Consider the following 19,825-nt stretch of genomic DNA (forward strand, 5'->3'; position numbering starts at 1 on the left):
CTGAGTGGGATTGTGGTCAGTACCGTCTCAATGCCAAATGGCCTCCTTCTGCACTGTAGGGATCCTACGATTCTATGATTTTCTACATAGTAAGATCCCACAGACAGCAAGTAAGTGAGCCAGCCGATTGCACTATTTTTTGTGATATTGATTGCAGGGGCGATGTTGGCCTGTTTACTGCGAAAGGTCTCTTTTCCCAGTTGTTGCTACGTTGGCAACTATTCAAGCCTCTGGTTAACACCTTTTAATGCCACAACAGATGTTAATTTCTTAGCAAACCAAGAAGGGAAACTTGTCTCTCTGATCATAACCTTTTTTTTCTGAATATTCTGAAAATGAGGAGAAACCTCCTGATCCCAGAAACATCAAATTCCAGGGAATTCTGGGGTTTTTAAAAATTAAAAAAATCATATTGGCAAGATGAACAGAAAACTTGGCACAGTGGTTAGCATTGTGGCCTCATAGTGCTAGGGACCCAGGTTCAATTCCCGGCTTGGGTCACTTTGCGGAGTTTGCATGTTTTTCCCGTACCTGCGTGAATTTCTTCCAGGTGCTCCGATTTCTTTCCATAGTCTGAAAGAACTAGGTTGCTTAGGTTGATTGGCCATGCTAAATTCTCACTCAGTGTACCTGAACAGCGCTGGAGTGTGGCAACTTGGAGATTTTCACAGTAACTTCATTGAAGTGTTAATGTATGACTTCTTGTGACACTAATAGATAAGCTTTAAAGCTTTAAAGTTACACAGCTAAAACAGTTTTGCAAAACCTCCCCAGTGGAACCCAATTAGTCAGAACACGCTAGTACAGACCTTCTTGGCAACACTCCCTTATAGGTCTGTAACTCTAAAAACCAAATAAAACGTACCCAATGCAAAACTGTTGTTACTTCAGTAAAGGTGTATAATGTGACTTCTCACTCGCTTCCACTCTATTGTGGAAATCCAAGAAAATTCTGAAACAAGTACTTTTCTGGTTTCTGGATTGCTGCTTCAGATTTTAGACTTTCTCTCAGCACAGAGTTGGTCCCAGGATAGTCCCCCCCCCCGTACAGCCAGTGCCCAACTCAACATATTCCTTTCAATATTCTTTTTCTCTTGTGTCTCTGACTCCATTGTCTTCTTTGAGCTCAACATTTCTATATGATAAAAAAAACTTCTATGGATTAAGGGTTATGAGGAGAGGGCGGGAATGTGGAACTGAGCCACGACAGATCAGCCATGATCTTATTGAATGGCGGGGCAGGCTCAAAGGGCTAGATGGCCTATTCCTGCTCCTATTTCTTATGTTCTTATGTTCTATTCTCTCCACTTTCAGGTTAAATAAAATGTAATAATCTTCTACTGCTTACTTATGAAAACTTTGTAATAATCCCTGACTCCCCTCTGAAAATTAACAGCTGATAAACCAAAGATCTATCTATCTCTTAATGCAAATTTCTAAACCCAGTAATAAACCCTTTAACAATTCCTCTTTAACAATTAACAACCAAAAAGCCAAGCAGCTATTTATCTCCTAATGCAAATTTCTGAACACAATCTATTTAGTGATAAATCCACTTTACTGTGACCTCTTATTACAAATGCATTTAAGACCTTTACTCCTTTTATCTTTCAAACACTCCCAGACAAATTGTCCTTATTATTAACCTTTCTCCAGCTTAATTAGATCATACACACACACACACACACACAGTTCTTTGCAGAATATCACAATGTTGTGCAGAAATATTTGAAAAGTAACTATGAATTTAAAAAACACACCCAAAAGATGTCTTTTTTGTGTTGGAATCAAGACTCTTTGCTCCCTAGGTACATTGGCCATGCTAAATTCTCCCTCAGTGTACCCAAACAGGCACTGGATTGTGGTGATTAGGAAATTTTCACTTTAATTTCATTGCAGTGTGAATGTAAGCCTACTTGTGACATTAATCATAGAATCACTGCAGTGCAGAAGAGGCCATTCAACCCATCGAGTCTGCAACGACCTCAATCCCACCCAGGCCCTATTCCCATAATCCCTCACAATTACCCAGCTAATCTCCTGACATTAAGGGGCAATTTAGCATGGCCAATAAACCTAACCAGCACATCTTTTGGACTGTGAGAAGAAACTGGAGCACCCTGGGGAAATCCACGCAGACACAGGGAGAACGTGCAAACTCTGCAGACAGTGATTCAAGCCAGGAATTGGACCTGGGTCCCTGGCGCTGTAAGACAGCAGTGCTAACCATTCTGTCACCGTGCCCGCCTTAAACTTTAAAAACTTTGCTCAACATCTCATTCCTAACTTATTCTGGTAGTCAACCAGTCTCAATCCTTCCTTTTCCCTACAATTAACTTCTTTACAAAACAAGAGTCAACGTTTGGGACGACCTGATCGCTGCTTCCCAGTTTACTTTTAACTCTGTTTCAATCCTGCATTAAAACTAACTTGACCATTTGCTTACTCAATTAAAATCAAAGAATTTACCCAGGACATTATCCCTCCGATTATACTGCCGGACACTCATTTCCAAACACTAAGCTGATTAATCTAAACTTTCTCTTTCTTGTTCTGGTGACATTCACCCATTTAAACATATTAAACCACTGCAATTGTGAATGGGTGAACACAGACCATAAAACAAAATGTGAGGGTCTTCAGGCAGAATGGCTATTTATACCAAGTTCCTTGGAATATATCATAGAATCACAGAAAGCCTACATTGCTGAAGGAGACCATTTGGCTCATCAAGTTTGCACCGACCCTGACAGAGTATCTTAACTAGGCCCTCTGTTATTTGTCATTTATATTAATGATTTGGATGAGAATTCAGAAGGCATGGTTAGTAAGTTTGCAGATGAAGGAGGATTGAAACAGGATTTTGATCAATTGGGCCAGTGGGCTGGCAAATGGCCCGTGGAGTTTAATTTAGATAAATGCGAGGTGATGCATTTTGGTACATCAAACCAGGGCAGGACTTACTCAGTTCACGGTAGAACACTGGAGAGAGTTATAGAACAGAAAGATCTAGGGGTACAGGTTCGTAGCTCCTTGGAAGTGGAGTCACAGATGGACGGGATGGTAAAGACAGCATTTGGCATCTTTTGTTTCATTGATCAGAACATTGAAACAGGAGTTAGGATGTCTTGTTGAAGTTGTACAAGACATTGGTAAGGCCACACTCAGAATACTGTGAACAGTTCTAGTCAACCTATTATAGAAAGGATATTATTAAACTAGAAAGAGCGTTGAAAAGATTTACTAGGATGCTACCGGGACTTGATGGTTTGCGTTCTAAGGAGAGGCTTGATAAGCTGAGACATTTTTCCTTGAAGCGTAGTAGGCTTAGAGGTGATGTTACAGAAGTCTATAAAATAACAAGGGGCATAGATAAGGTAGATTGTCAACATCTTTTCCCAAAGGAGGGGGAGTCTAAAACTCGAGGGCATCGGTTTAAGATGAGAGGGGAGAGATATAAAAGTGTCCAGAGGGGCAATTTTTTCACACAGAGGGTGATAGGTGTCTGGAACAAGTTGCCAGAAATTGTAGTAGAGGTGGGCACAATTTTGTATTTTAAAAAGCATTTAGACAGTTACATGGGCAAGATGGGTAGATTGGCTAAATATGGGCAATTAGGACTAACTTAGTGGTAAAAACTGGGCAGCATGGAGAAGTTGGGCTGAAGGCCCTGTTTCCATGTAGTAAAACCTCTGTGACTCTCTGACTCTTCCAGGCAGCAAACAATGTGAATGATTTCTCCTGTAATTTGGAAATAATGTGCCCAAAGTACACCTTTACTTTCATTATCCAGCTTCTCTTTTGTTGTGTTGGTTCAAAGATCCTTTTGCTATTCTGAATTCTTCACGAACTAATTTTCAATGTACGTCTCAGCAGTAGAATTTCAAAAGCTTCCCCTTTTCTTAACTTCAATCTTCAAGGTCCAATTTTCGCAGCAGTACAATGGTGCTGACGAAAGCTAAAACGGTGGCATAATGGTCCTTATTAATAGCTTGAGTTTATTGTTTTGTTTTGCTATTCAGAGGCGTTTTTACATGACTTAATTCCCCCTCTGTAAAACAACTTAGTACTCCAAAGACATCATGGTGAGCAAAGATAAACCGTTGGTTTAGTTGCCTCACAAAGCCGCCCCCTCCCTCTTCACCTCTCCACACAGTGGAAGGAACCCGTGCGTTTCTACGTTCAGCTGCTGCTGATCCTTCCCCAGCTCTGGGCAGCATCCCTTGTTCCCTTCACTCCACCAAGCACCCCTCCTTGGATGTCTCCAATATCCCATCAACACGCTAGCCCTCGTCACCATCGGCTGACGACAAAGTGTCAGTTTTCACACATACGCTGATAACCAACCAGCTCTAACCTGCAGCCAACTTCCTTGACCTAGAATTATAGAATCCTACAGTGCAGAAGGAGGTCATCTGCCCCATCGAGTCTGCACCGACCACAATCCCACCTGACACTAAGTGGTACTTGGTGTAGGTGGGACTAATTTAGCACAGTCTAACCCGCACGTCTTTGGAGTGTGGGAGGAAACTGGAGTACCCGGAGGAAACCCACGCAGACACGGGGAGAATGTGCAAACTCTGCACAGACTGTGACCCAAGGCCGGAATTGAACCTGGGTCCCTGGTGGTGTGAGGCAGCAGTGCTAACCACTGTGCCATCATACCACCCTGGTTCTAATCTCCTCCAGGTGAAAAGTTTTTCTCAACTCTGCCCTATCAAACATCGTCAAGTAAAGATCTCTTTCAGGTTATCCCTCAGCCCGTGTTTTTAACACAGAAAATATTCCCAGGGCGCGATCTTGCCAGCTGTTCACGCCATGCTCCCACTGCAGCAAGGTCAGAGGACTTGGCCACCAGTGGGCTGTGGCAGTATCCCTTCAGTGATAAACAGGAGGAAGAGAATCAGCAGAGGGCAGCAGAGAGATCTCACTGAGGAACATTGGCGTGAACCCAAGATCCCTGTTGGGACTGTCTTCGTGTGCGAGGAACTTGGCTATTGGTTTCTGCTCGGCAATTCTGCATTGTTGTGTGTCGTGGGGACTGCCTTGGAGGACGCTTGCCCGAGGATCAGACGCTGAATGTCTCTGAATGCTTCTCTCCACTCACGTTGTCTGCATGTCTAAAGAATTGATTACCTGTTAAGACTCGTGTTCCAACCATTATCTTGTAATTGAGTTTGTGTCTTTATGTGCCCTATTTGTGAACTGAACTCTTCACTCAGCTGATGAAGGAGCAACGCTCTGAAAGCTCTTACTACCAAATAAACCTGTTGGACTTTAACCTGGTGTTGTGAGATTACTTACTGAGCATTCTGGGGGTAGTCGGCATCGATACCTCGACTGAACAGAGGGTTATAGAGGAACTGGTGTTAAGGAGTGGTTAAGCCCAAAACTCTACATCAGTGTTTCCCCCCTCCTCCTGCGTCCTCTAACCTAAAAAAAAGGTACTGTGAGGAGGACAAGCAAAGTGAGAATCTTATATCTTTCTTAAGTGTACAAAGGAGTGGCAATAGGAAGGGTGAGATTAGAAATGCTTACACTTTGGCTTGAGAGGCTTCGGTGAGAGGAGGTTGAACAGAGCTACAAGAAAGAGCAAGTAAGATCTCTTTAGCGTAACTTTTCTTTCAATTATTGGGGCAGTCAGGATGGCAGTTACAGCAGTGCCATGCTCCTCTTGCTGGATGTGGGAGTTTTGGGAGACTTCCAGTGTCTCTGCTGACTGCAGCTGTGAGAAGTGTACCTGGTTGCAGCTCCTGACAGCTTGGACCATAAGACATAGGAGCAGAATTAGGCCACTTGGCCCATCGAGTTTGCTCTGCTATTCAATCATAGCTGATACTTTTTTCATCCCCATTCTCCTGCCTTTTCCCCATAACCCCTGATTCCCTTATTAATCAAGAACCTATTTATCTCTGTCTTAAAGACATTCAATGACCTGGCCTCCACTGCCTTTTGTGGCAAAGAGTCCCACAGAGTCACCGCTTGCTGGCTGAAGAAATTCCTCCTCATTGCTGTTTTAAATGATTGTCTCTTTAGCCTGAGGTTGTGCCCTCTGATCCTAGTTTTTCCTACTATTGGAAACATCCTCTCTACGTTCACTGTATCCAGGCCTCACAGTATCCTGTAAGTTTCAATAAGATCTCCCTCATCCTTCTAAGCACCAGCGAGCACAGACCCAGAGTCCTCAACCGTTCCTTATACGATAAGCTCTTCATTCCAGGGATCATTCTTGTGAACTTCCTCTAGACCCTTTCCAAAGCCGGTACATCCTTCCTTACACTTGGGGCTCAAAACTGCTTACAATACTCCAAATGGGGTCTGACTAGAGCCTTATACAGACTCAGAAGTACATCCCTGTTCTTGTATTCTAGCCCTCTCGACATGAATGCTAATATTGCATTTGCCTTCTTTACTGCCAACTGAACCTGCACTTTAACCCTAGAAGAATCTTGAACAAGAACTCCAAAGTCCCTTTATGTTTCTGATTTCCTAAGCATTTTCCCATTTAGAAAATAGTGTATACCTCCATTCCTCCGTCCAACGTGCATAACCTCACACTTTTCCACATTGTATTCCATCTGACACTTCTTTGCCTACTCTCCTAACCTGCCCAAGTTCTTCTGCAGCACCTCCCCCGCCCCGCCATGCATCCTCAATACTATCTGTCCCTCTACATAAGCTTTGTATCATCTGCAAACTTAGCAACAGTGTCTTAAGATCTTTGTTCCAAATCATTAATGTGTATTGTGAAAAGTTGTGGTCCCAGCACTGACCCCCGAGGTACACCACTGAGGCTGCTATCCTGAAAAAGATCCTTTTACCCCCATTCTCTGCCTTCTGCCAGTCAGTTACTCCTCTATCCATGCCAGGATGCCATGCCCTTAACACCTATGGGCTCTTAACTTATTTAACAGTCTCCTGTGCAGCACCTTGTCAAAGGCCTTTTGGAAATCTAAATAAAACATGTCCACTGGTTCTCCTTTACCTAACTTCCTTGTTTCTTCCTCAAAGAACAAATTTGTCAGACATGACCTCCCCTTGACAAAGCCGTGTTGACTCAGTCCTATTTTATCATGCATTTCCAAGTATTCTGTGATCTCATTTTAATAATGGACTCCAACATCTCACCAAGGCCATCCACACACCCCCACTACATGCCTTTAAACAACCACGCAACCTCAAACAGATCATTATACATAGCAAACTACCCAGACTTCAGGGGAACAGTGAACGCAACATCACACAACCCTGCTATAGCAAACTCTGAAGACATGCCGGATCATCGACACGGTTGCAATCATCTCAGGTGAGAACACCATCCACTACGTACATGGTACACTTGCGACTTGACCAATGTTGTCTATCTGATAGGCTGCAGGAAAGGGTGTTGCGAGGTATGGTACATTAGCGAGACCATGCAGACGCTACAACAACGGATGAATGAACATCGCTCGACAATCACCAGACAGGACTGTTCCCTTCCTGTCAGGGGACACTTCAGCAGTCACATAAAAACATAAGAACATAAGAAGTAGGTGCAGGAGTAAGACATCTAGCCCTTCGAGCCTGCCCCGCCATTCAATAAGATCATGGCTGATCTGAAGTGGATCAGTTCCACTTTCCCGCTTTCTCCCCATAACCCTTAATTCCCTTGCCTACCAAAAACCTATCTGCCCGTGTCTTAAATATATTTAGCGAGGTAGCCTCCACCACTTCAACAGGCAGAGAATTCCAGAGATTCACCACCCTTTGAGTGAAGAAGTTCCTCCTCAACTCCGATCTAAACTGCCCCCCCCTTATCTTGAGGCTGTGCCCTCTAGTCCTGTTGTCCTTTCTGAGCGGGAAGAATCTCTCTACCTCTACCCTATCCATCCCCTTCATTATCTTATACGTCCCTATAAGATCCCCTCTCATCCTTCTAAACTCCAACAAGTACAGACCCAGTCTATTTAGTCTCTCTTCATAGTCCAACCCCCTCATCTCCGGTATCAGCCTAGTGAACCTCCTCTGCTCTCCCTCCAAGGCCAAAATATCCTTGCGCAAGTGCGGCGACCAAAACTGCACACAGTAATCCAGCTGCGGCCTCACCAGTGCCCTGTACAGTTGCAGCAAGACCTCCCTGCTTTTATATTCAATTCCCTTCGCTATAAAGGCCAGCATCCCATTCACCGCATTCAGCCTCTGATCTTCGGGTAAGCGTTCTCCAAGGCAGCCTTCAAGACACATGGCAATGCAGAGTCGCTGAGCAGAAACTGATAGTCAAGTTTCACACACATGAGGAACTCAACCTGGATCTTGGGTTTATTTCTCACTACCTGTAACCCCCATGACTTGCCTGGGCTTGCAAAATCTCACTAACTGTCCTGGCTGGAGACAGTACACATCTCTTTAACCTGTGCTTAACCCTCTCTCCACTCACATTGTCTGCACCTGATTACCTGTGAAGACTCACATTCCAACCATTACCTTATAATTAAGTCTACATATGTCTTTTTTGTGAACTCAATTCTCCTCTCACCTGATGAAGGGGCAGCGCTCCAAAAGCTCGTGCTATCAAATAAACTTGTTGGACTTTAACCTGGTGTTGTGAGACTTCTTACAGTAGTCAATAAATAGGAGTCTGGGAGCTGTGTTTCCTCCATTACAATAGGGCAACATTTCAATAGCTCCTCGTTGCGAGTTGTTATGTAAGTTTTTATGTAAATGCAAATTGTTTTTTTCTTGGTCATGTGAAGTTTGCATATTTTTAAAAATGTATTTATTAATCACAAGTTGGCTTACATTAACACTGCAATGAAGGCACTTTGAAAATCCCCTAGTCGCCATACTCCGGTGCCTGTTCTGACATTGAGGGAGAATTTAGCATGGCCAGCGGATCTAACCCGCACATCTTTGGGTTGTGGGAGGAAACCGGAGCACCCAGAGGAAAACCACGCAGACACAGGGGAGAACGTGCAAACTCCACACAGACGGTGATCCGAGATTGGAATCAAACCCGGGTTCCTGGCGCTGTGAGGTGGCAGTGTTAACCACTGTACCACCATGCCGCCTTCCCTGTAGCTGCGTAAGTTTCTTTTAGGTGCTCTGGTTTCCTCCAAAGATCTGCGGGTTAGGTTGATTGGCCGTGCTAATTTGACCCTTAGGCTGGAATTTTACCAAGTGGAATCGGGGCGGGCAAAAGCCAGACGAAGGGAAGGACAGGTGATCTTGGGCAGGAGTTTGCAGTTTAAATCCCATCCTTAGTGCCAGGGGGATTAGCAGGGTAAATATGTGGGGTTTCAGAGATAGAGTCTGGGTGGTGGGGATGCTATCGGTGCAGTCTTGATGGGCCTCCTTGTGCACTGTAGGGATTCTATGATTCTTACTCCCTTAGTTGTTAAAAGAAATATCAGCAGTGGGTTACCACATGAGGCAGTGCAGGGATATACAATGTGATCTTTAAGTAGGCTCCTAGCATTAACTGGTGCCCCAGACAACAGTTCGAACAGAATCATATTCATCTCTCGGTCACACAATCACATCCTTGTCCCTAACTCTTGCGCTTATCGGCATTCCGGCAGTAATGGATTTGGGATATGCTGATAGCCCTGGGAAAATAGACATCAGTGCGCCTGCAAACATTAGGTTTCCAATAGCCCGTGACAACACCAGCAATTTATTAAAGAAAAAGTCATCAAAAAAAAAGAGGAAGAATATTACTTTTGATCATTATGGGCAATGGTTAGAGTTTTGTGAAAAGCAATGAATAGCTTTGGACATGTCTATTGAGATATTTGCACCTGTTGAAAGTTCCATCGCAGTTCCAAAGAGTAATTTGACAGAAAAATAGATTCATATCTAGAGCAGCTACCTGTACTTTGCCATTTCCTCACCAACAGTGCATCGAAGGTGCATTGCCTTAATCTCCTTGATTAGGAACTGTTGAAAGATCCTCCACTTGTTCCATTCTCAAGGATTCTTGTGTTTCAAGATTGTGTGTGTGACCTATCTCCAAATCAAGCACTCCTGTGTTTTACGAAGGAACACAGTGTCCTGTGTTTCTGGCAATTTTTTCACCCGCGGTCCACATGACATGTTGACTAGAAAACGCAATTCTGTCTAGGCTACACAAGAGAAACAGCAATAGGCAGCAGCCTGAATAAAACCTGTACCATTTTCTCACGCTTGTTTTTAATCTGGTGTCTATTCGTGTCCTAAAAAGGTTTATTTAAGATTTATTTATTCAGCAGCAGCTCTGATTTCCCATCGAAAGAGATGAACTGACAACCAATTGTTAAGATTAAAGCTCTTTTATTTCAGAGAAACAGCATTTATGTCTCTGCACGATGTTTTTTATTTGTAAACAACGAGGGGTAACAGGCACATTTTGTTTCTCAGCCTGATCTAAAGAGGGGGAGAAAAAGGCAGAGAGACATTTTGCACTTGTTAACATTTCCAAAGGTGCGTTGGGCTTTGTAATTAAACCAGAGGCATCGCAGAGCCGCTGCTCTGGAGTCTGGGGTTTTCACATATTCCACCGCAATAGGACACTCTCTGGGAATCATTCCCTCACGGTGTGGATAGGGAAAAGCCAAGGACATCACTCCCAAAACGGGAGGAGTGGCTGCAATCGAGGAGCCGGTTAGGCTGTTAATTTTTGCGAATGCACGGACACCAGATCAGCTTCTCTGTTGAAAAAACAGTCTTGCTTCACTTCTCAGCGCAAGGGTGGAATTTTATCGGCACGTCCGCCGGATGTTCGTACATTCCCGCCCGAGGACAATGGAGAATGCCGTTCACCAATCCTCACACACCCCCAGAATCGGGGCAGGCATGCCGGTAAAATCCCAGCCTTTAAAATCAGACCCAGGCTCCTAATAACGGTTTTTGATTTGATTTGCTTTATTATTGTCACATGTATTAGTATAGAGTGAAAAGTATTGTTTCTTGCGCATTATACAGAAAAAGCAAACCATACTTAGAATACATAGGAGAAAAGGAAAGGAGAGGGTGCAGAATGTAGTGTTACAGTCATAGCTAGGGTGTAGAGAAAGATCAACTTAATGCGAGGCAGGTCCATTCAAAAGTCTGACAGCAGCAGGGAAGAAGTTACATAACATAAGAACATAAGAAATAGGAGCAGGAGTAGGCCATCCAGCCCTTCGAGCCTGCCCCGCCATTCAATAAGATCATGGCTGATCTGTCGCTGCTCAGTTCCACTTTCCCGCCCTCTCCCCATAACCCTTAATCCCCTCTCTTATCAAAAACCCATCAACCCGCGTCTTAAAAATATTTAGCGAGGCAGCCTCCACCACTTCAACGGGCAGAGAATTCCAGAGGTTCACCACCCTTTGAGTGAAGAAGTTCCTCTTGAGTCAGTTGGTGCGTCAGACCTCAGACTTTTGTATCTTTTTCCCGATGGAAGAAGGTGGAAGAGAGAATGTCCGGTGTGTGTGGGGCCCTTAATTATACTGGCTGCTTTGCCGAGGCAGTGGTAAGTGTAGTAAGAGTCAATGGGTGGGAGGCTGATGGATTGGGCTACATTCACGACCGATTGTAGTTCCTTGTGGTCTTGGGCAGAGCAGGAGCCCATACCAAGCTGTGATACAACCAGAAAGGATGCTTTCTATGGTGCATCTGTAAAAGTTGGTGAGAGTCGTAGCTGACATGCCAAATTTCCTTAGTCTCCTGAGAAGGTGGGAGCATTGGTGGGCTTTCATAGTGTCAGCTTGGGGGGACAAGGACAGGCTGTTGGTGACCTGGACACATAAGAATGTGAAACACTGTATGATTTCATGAAGGAGTTAGATATAGTTCTTGTGGCTAAAGGTACCAAGGGATGCGGGGGGGTAAGGGGGGATCAGGATGTTGAATTCGATGATCAGCTTCGATCAAAATGGATGGCAGAGCAGACTCGAAGAGCTGAATGGGCCACTCCTGCTTCTCGTTCCCATGTTGCTAAACTGCGTGACTGGAATTACTATCTAATTATAAACTTTGTTTTCTGTTTACTGAAATGTATTTCCATCAAACACAGATTTGTTGGTATTTGTTGTATTACTTTGGGGATCTGGTGTTGTGAAACACAAGTTCTGATGAAAGGTCACAGACCTTCCTCTGTTTCCCTTTCTCTCTCTCTCTCTCTCTCTCTCTTCGCAGATGCTGACAAATGCTTCCAGCATTTTCTCTTTCCGTTTCAGATTTTCAGCACCCGCACACTCTTGTTAAACACAAACATCCTCCCGGTCTAATGGAACCCAGATATGGACCGCTGCTTAAACAAAAGACAGTACTCGGGTATAACACATGGAAAATCCTTTCAGGGCTGCCAATAGCATATTTACAAACTGCTACAACGACTCCCAGCACCTCGAGAGTCTCTGTTCCTTCTCAGCTGGTTTAATCCTCCCCCCCAAACCCCCACATTCCCCACCCCTACCGCCCCCCCTCCTTCCCCCCACCCCCCACCCTCCCCTGACCCCAATCCTCAATGTTGCTATTTGAAAAGATTATTTCTTAAACGTTGTGGAAAAATTCCTTTCTGCTATTTCGAGTTTCTTGTCCTTGACCACTGGCTGCAGTACATGGTGGGAAACCTAAAGGTGTCACTCTACCTATGTAGATAGAGCAACTGCATTCTCTATAACTCAATGTACTCTCCAATATCAAAAACTGGATTGCTACACGTTGCTTTTGTGTGTGTTTGTGTATATCTGTGTGTGTGTGGGTGTGTGTGTGTCCATGTGTATCTGTGTGTGTGTGTATCTGTGTGTGTGTGTGTGTGTGTGTGTCCGTGTGTATCTGTGTGTGTATATGTCTATATCTGTGTGTGTGCCTATCTGTGTGTGTGTGTCTATATGCATGTGTGTGTAGATATGTGTGTTTGTCTATATCTGTGTTTTTGTGTGTATCTGCCTGCGTGTTTAGATATATGTGTGTGTTTGTGTGTACACACGTGTGTATTCTTGTGTGTGTGTGTATGTGTATGTAGAGGTTGTGTGTATAAATTGTGTGTGTGTTTGGTTTTATAAGTGTGTGTATAGAACATAGAACATAGAACAGTACAGCACAGTACAGGCCCTTCGGCCCTCGATGTTGTGCTGAGCTATGTTCAAACCTAAGATCAAGCTATCCCACTCCCTATCATTCTGGTGTGCTCCATGTGCCTAAGCATTAACCGCTTGAAAGTTCCTAAAGTGCCCGACTCCACTATCACAGCAGGCAGTGCATTCCACACCCCAACCACTCTCTGAGTAAAGAACCTATCTCGGACATCCCTCCTACATCTCCCACCATGAACATTAAAGTTATGCCCTTTAGTAACAGCTACATCCACCCGAGGAAATAGTCTCTGCACATCCAATCTATCTATCCCCCTCATCATCTCTATTAAGTCGCCTCTCATCCTCTTCTGCTCTAAAGAGAAAAGCCCCAGCTCCCTCAACCTTTCTTCATAAGACCTACCCTTCAAACCAGGCAGCATCCTGGTAAATCTCCTCTGCACTCTCTCCAATGCTTCCACATCCTTCTTATAGTGAGGTGACCAGAACTGCACACAATATTCCAAATGTGGTCTCACCAAGGTCCAATATAGTTGCAGAATAACCCTACGACTCTTAAACTCAAGCCCCCTTTTAATAAACACTAACGCACTACAAGCATTCTTCACGGCTCTATCCACTTGAGTGGCAACCTTCAGATATCTGTGGATATGAACCCCAAGATCTCTCTGTTCCTCCACATTCTTCAGAACCCTGCCGTTGACCCTGTAATCCACAATCAGGTTAGTCCTACCAAAATGAATCCCCTCGCACTTATCAGGGTTAAACACCATCTGCCACTTTTCTGCCCAGCTCTGCGTCCTATCAATGTCTCTTTGCAGCCTACAAGAGTCCTCCACCTCATCCACTACTCCACCAATCTTGGCGTCATCAACAAATTTACTAACCCACCCTTCAGCCACCTCTTCCAAGTCATTGATAAAATGTGAAGCCGTGAAGAAGGCTTATAGCATGTGTGTGTGTGTGTGTGTGTGTGTGTGTGTGTGTGTGTGTGTGTGTGTGTGTGTGTGTGTACATGTGTGTGTCTGTAGAGGTTGTGTGTGTGTATATATGTGCATGTGTTTGTGTGTGAGTGTGGATGTGTGTATGTGTGTGCCTGTAGAGATTGTGTGTACATGTCTCTGTGTATGTGTGTGTGTGCTTGTAGAGGCATTGTGTGTGTGTGTCTGTCTATATTTGTGTGTGTGTGCATGTATGTGTGTGTGTCTGTAGAGGTTGTGTATATGTGTGTGTATGTGTGTATCTGTGTATGTGCATGCGTCTGTAGATGGTGTGTATGTGTGTGTGTGTATGTGTGTATATATGTGTGTGTATGAAGGTATATGTGTGAGTGTGTCTGTGTATGTGAGTATGTGTATGTGTGTGTGAGTGTGTGTATGTGAGTATGTGTATGTGTGTGTGTGTGAGTGTGAGTATGTGAGTATGTGTATGTGTGTGTGTGTGAGAGTGTGAGTATGTGAGTATGTGTATGTGTGCGTGTGTGTAAGTATGTGTGTGAGTGAGTGTGTGAGTACATGTGTGTATTCATTACTTCACCTTTCTCCCAACTTATTCTCTTTTGACTTTCTATTTATTCACTAATTTATTCCTATTACCTTAAAACTGAATATGTGCCTCTGGGAAACAAAATAAGCACAAGCATTATGAATCATTTAATTGAGTGTTGATCTATCTATCGAGCTATCTATCTATCCGTCAGTGAGACACGGTGTTTTGACTTTCATTATGATAATGATCTTGAGCTGACTTCTGAGCAGCAATGCAACCACCCACACACTCGCAGCTTAATTACTTCTGACTACAACTTTCCCACTGAAATGTTGACTCCTTTCAGGCACGAAGGATCTCACTGTCATCTCACTCCAGATGTGCTTTCCTGAGCACATCTAACATCAGGTGTTGATTTGAGGAACCCAGCTAATGCCATATCAGGCTAGTCACTGCTTTATGTAAGTGGCATTGTATTAAACAATTTATTAGTGTCACAAGGATGGCATGGTGGCATAGTGGTTAGCACTGCCGTCTTACAGATCTAGGGATCCAGGTTCAATTCCAGGCTTTGGTCACTGTCTGTGTGGAGTTTGCACATTCTCCCTGTCTCTGCGTGTGTTTCCTCCGGGTGCACTGGTTTCCTCCCACACTCCAAAGATGTGTGAATTAGGTGGATTGGCCATGCTAAATTGCCCCTTCGTATCCTGGGACGCATAGATTAGAGGGATTAGCCAGATAAATTTCTAGGGTCACAGAGATAGGGCTTGGATGGGATTGTTGATGGTGCAGACTCGATGGGCTGAATGGCCTCCTTCTGCGCTGTAGGAATTCAATGATTCTATGAAGTAGGCTCACACTAACACTGCAATGAAGTCACTGTGAAAATTCCCGAGTTGCCGGACTCTGGTGCCTGTCCAGATACACTGAGGGAGAACTTAGCATGGCTAATGCACTGAACCAACACGTCTCTCGGACTGTGGGAGGAAACGGGAGCACCCAGACGAAACCCACGCAGACACGAGGAGAACGCACAAGCTCCACACAGACAGTGACCCAAGCTGGGAATCGAACCTGGGTCCCCGGCGCTGTGAGGCAGCAGTGCTAACCACGGTGCCACCGTGCCGGCAGATGGATGTGATTGTTAGGGTCTGTAATTTGGCGCTGCTATTGCACGAATCCTTCAACATATCCTATCAACCCCAGCATTGTTGCATCTGGCATACTCCGAACCCTTTCAAAATGATGAACAAAGGGTTAAAAATGCAGGTGGGCCACCAATAATCCTTGGTTTACATGTGTTGTTTATTGATAGGATCTATAGCACAGGCCACTCAACCCAACTTATCTGTGATGGTTTATGCTCTATGTAAACTTTCTGATCTCAATATTATTATCAAAATGAGAGATAAAGTTCACGATGTCCCCCTCCTGCCACTTCATGCTGATCTATTTGACCCACCCAAGGTACGAGTCCCATCAAGAAGGCTGATCTGGAAAATCCCCCCATACAGGGTTTCAACGCAAAATTTAACCTGGACAAATGAATGGGAATCATTGGACATGACAAACAAGTACCTGGTCTCGGACCCAACCCAATTGACCAGTTTCAATGTTCCAAGGGGACAGTGAGTCTACCCTCAACAGGCCCTGCTTGGCCAACCTCCACAGATGGGGTATTAGTGCCAGCCGTCTACGTGTCTGCGGGAGAGCGCAAACTTTGCGCCACATCATGGAAGAGTGTCCAATCCAGAGACTCAGTGGAGGCCCATCCACACTCAACACAGCAGGACCGAAAGAAACTGCTTGGCTTAGGGACTTTCACTAAATGAAATGATTTAGGCAGGGCAATGCAATTGGAATATTCTAGAAGGCAAACTAGCTTTTCTCGCTAAATTGATGGACTTTTGATGGAAATTTCATGGTTGGGTGACAATACTCCAGGAGAATTTGCAGATATCACCCAGAGTGCGAAAGGCAATGTAACGTGGTAATGTTGGTGTAAACTCACTAATAGGGGTTGATGGTCATGAAAAGTCAACAGTATCGCTAGTCTTGCTTTAGGGGAATGCTGAGCTGGTGAAAGGCAAATGAGAAATTCCTATGTTGAATGTGGGATTGAAATTGCTCTAACAAGATCAAATGGTGCCTGCTTCCTTCTGTAATTAGTGTACGTGTAGACAGTTACATGGGTAAGATGGGTACAGAGGGATATGGGCCAAATGAGAGCAATTGCGAGTAGCCTAGTGGTTAAAAAAGGGCAGCATAGATAAATTGGGCTGAAGGGCCTGTTTCCATGCTGAACTTCGTAGTTCTGTTGCTACTAAAGGTGTAGGGATGGGGCTGTGACTTTGAAATGTGCAATTCATCGATGGGTGGCTAATTTTTTTAAACTTTTTTTTATTGATTTGTTAATTTCAGAATGAAATGACCACCTTCAGTTTTTTGTTAAAAGAGGAATTTCGCCCTTATTAGGTGATGCTGTGAGGTTGTTCTTTTATAGGTCCCTGGGTGTAGACCGAGCATCTCATTGCGATTTGATTTGATTTATTATTGTCACATGTATTAGCATACAGTGAAAAGTATTGTCTCTTGCATGCCATACAGACAAAGCATACCATTCGTAGAGCAGGAAAGGAGAGAGTGCAGAATGTAGTGTTACAGTCATAGCTAGAGTGTAGAGAAAGATCAACTTGATGCAAGGTCCCAAAGTCTGACAGCAGCAGGGAAGAAGCTGTTCTTCAGACAGTTGGTACGTGACTTTTGTACCTTTTTCCCAAAGGAAGAAGAAGGAAGAGAGAATGTCCAGGGTGCGTTGGATCCTTAATTATGCTGGTTGCTTTGTCAAGGCAGCGGGAAGTGTAGACAGAGTCAATGGATGGGAGTCTGGTTTGTGTGATGGATTGGGCTACATTCATGACTTTTGTAGTTCCTTGCAGTCTTTGGCAGAGCAGGAGCCCATACCAAGCTATGATACAACCAGAAAGAATGCTTTCTATGGTGCATCTGAAAAAGTTGGTGAATATCGAAGCTGACGTGCCAAATTTCCTTGGTCTTCTGAGAAAGTAGAGGCATTGGTGGACTTTTTTAACTATAATGTTGGCATGGGGGGACCAGGATGGATTGTTGATATGGACAACTAAAAATCTGAAGCTCTTGACTTTTCTACTTTATCCCCATTGATATAGACAGGGACATGTTCTTCTTCATGCTTCCTGAAGTCGATGATGATCTTCTTCATTTTGTTGACATTGAGGGAGAGATTCTTGTTGGCGCACCAGTTCACCAGATTATCTATCTCGTTCCTGTACTCTGTCTCATCATCGTTTGAGATCCAACCCACTACGGTGGTGTGGTCAGCAAACTTGAAAATCGAATTGTATGTCTATAACTTACCACTATTGCTTCCAAAGTCATGCACAAAGTGGAATCGAGGAGCAAGTTAGTCGAGGAGTAAGGTGCCTGATGTGCAGCTGTGATTCCACTGGATTCAAACTCTGAGAAATTGCCGTGACAAATTATTGATGTTCATTTACACTGATTCCTTAGGTAGAATCGTACAATCAGACAGTACAGAAGGAGGCCATTCGGCCCTTCGAGTCTGCACCGACCACAATCCCACCCAAGCCCTATTCCCGTAACCCCACATGTTTACCCTGTTAACCCCCTAATACAAGGGTTAGTATAGCATGGCCAATCAACCAAACTCATACATCTTTGGACAGTGACAGAAAGATGAAACGTAAGGTCAAAGGAAATGTTTTCTCTATCTTTGACCTTCCCTCTCTGTCCACACTGCTTTCTCTTCCCCACAGAATCTGAAGCTCTTCCTGTTCTAAAGTGTTCACCTTCTCTCAGGCTGATTGCTTATGCCCTCTCCTCCTGCATGCTTATACTTTGGGCGGGATGTTCCGGCCACACTCGCCCCCAAGGCCGAGGTCTTTGCATGGTCTGTGTCCCGCCTGCTACAATTCCCATGGGTGCGGGATGGGAAAATTCCACCCTTTGTCCCTTTTTCTGATCACCCCTATTTTGTCTGAATTTCTCTCTCCGTGCTAAAATTATCCTTTTTCATTTTCCTGCTGCAATCTTTCTTTTGCCCTTGGTCTGTACATTTGCTCCCTCCAATTGTGTCTGAACTTTATTCTCCTCCTGTCCCAATGACTGATCTTTTTCCTCCATTGTCATCAGAATTTCTTTCCCCATCTGAACAACAACCTGTCCTGCCCCCCCCCTTTGCTGACACTATAGTTAAGAAAGCCCACCAATGCCTCTACTTTCTCAGAAGACTAAGGAAATTTGGCATGTCAGCTATGACTCCCACCAACTTTTACAGATGCACCATAGAAAGTGTTCTTTCTGGTTGTATCACAGCTTGGTATGGGCTCCTGCTCTGCCTAAGACTGAAAGGAACTACAAAAGGTTGTGAATGTAGTCCAATCCATCATGCAAACCAGATTCCCATCCATTGACTCTGTCTACACTTCCCGCTGCCTCAGCAAAGCAGCCAGCATAATTAAGGACGCCACGCACCCTGAAAATTCTCTCTTCCACCTTCTTCCTTCGGGAAAAAGATACAAAAGTCTGAGGTCACGTACCAACCAACTCAAGAACAGCTTCTTCCCTGCAGACTTTTGAATGGACCTACCTTGCATTAAGTTAATCTTTCTCTACACCTTAGCTATGACTGTAACACTATATTTTGCACTCTCTTGTTTCCTTCTCTATGAATGGTATGCTTTGTCTGTACAGCGCGCAAGAAACAATACGTTTCATTGTATGTTAATACATGTGACAATAATAAATCAGATCAAATCAAAAAAATCAAATCAAATGAATCCTCCTCAGTGTAAAAACAGCTGCTGAGGAGAAATATCAGTGTGGTCAGGCAAACCCAGGGAATGTGGGCTGCAGCAGGAGAGGAATGAATGGAAAGGGTTAATCAGACAGTACGGTAGCGTTCGCACTCACTGCAGGCAGACGCACGACAAATTACAAATAACTACCTCCCACACAGCACTAATACAGTCACAGCCCAGGTGAGATCATTCCATGGTTAGAGCAACAGCAAGAGAATTGATAAAAGCAAATGATTGCAGATGCTGGAATCTGAAACCAAAAGAGAAAATGCTGGAAAATCTCAGCAGGTCTCACAGCATCTGTAAGAAGAGAAACGAGCTGACGTTTTGAGTCCAGACGACCCTTTCAGAGTCCCCATTCCCAATTTCATTTCATCCTCCGCACCACTTGGTGCCGTAACAAAAAACTTTTCCTATTTCGTGCAGATGTAGAGGGAC

The sequence above is a fragment of the Carcharhinus amblyrhynchos genome, chromosome 9, assembly GCF_965287045.1.
Source record: "Carcharhinus amblyrhynchos chromosome 9, sCarAmb.v2.hapA, whole genome shotgun sequence".
NCBI lineage: Eukaryota > Metazoa > Chordata > Chondrichthyes > Carcharhiniformes > Carcharhinidae > Carcharhinus > Carcharhinus amblyrhynchos.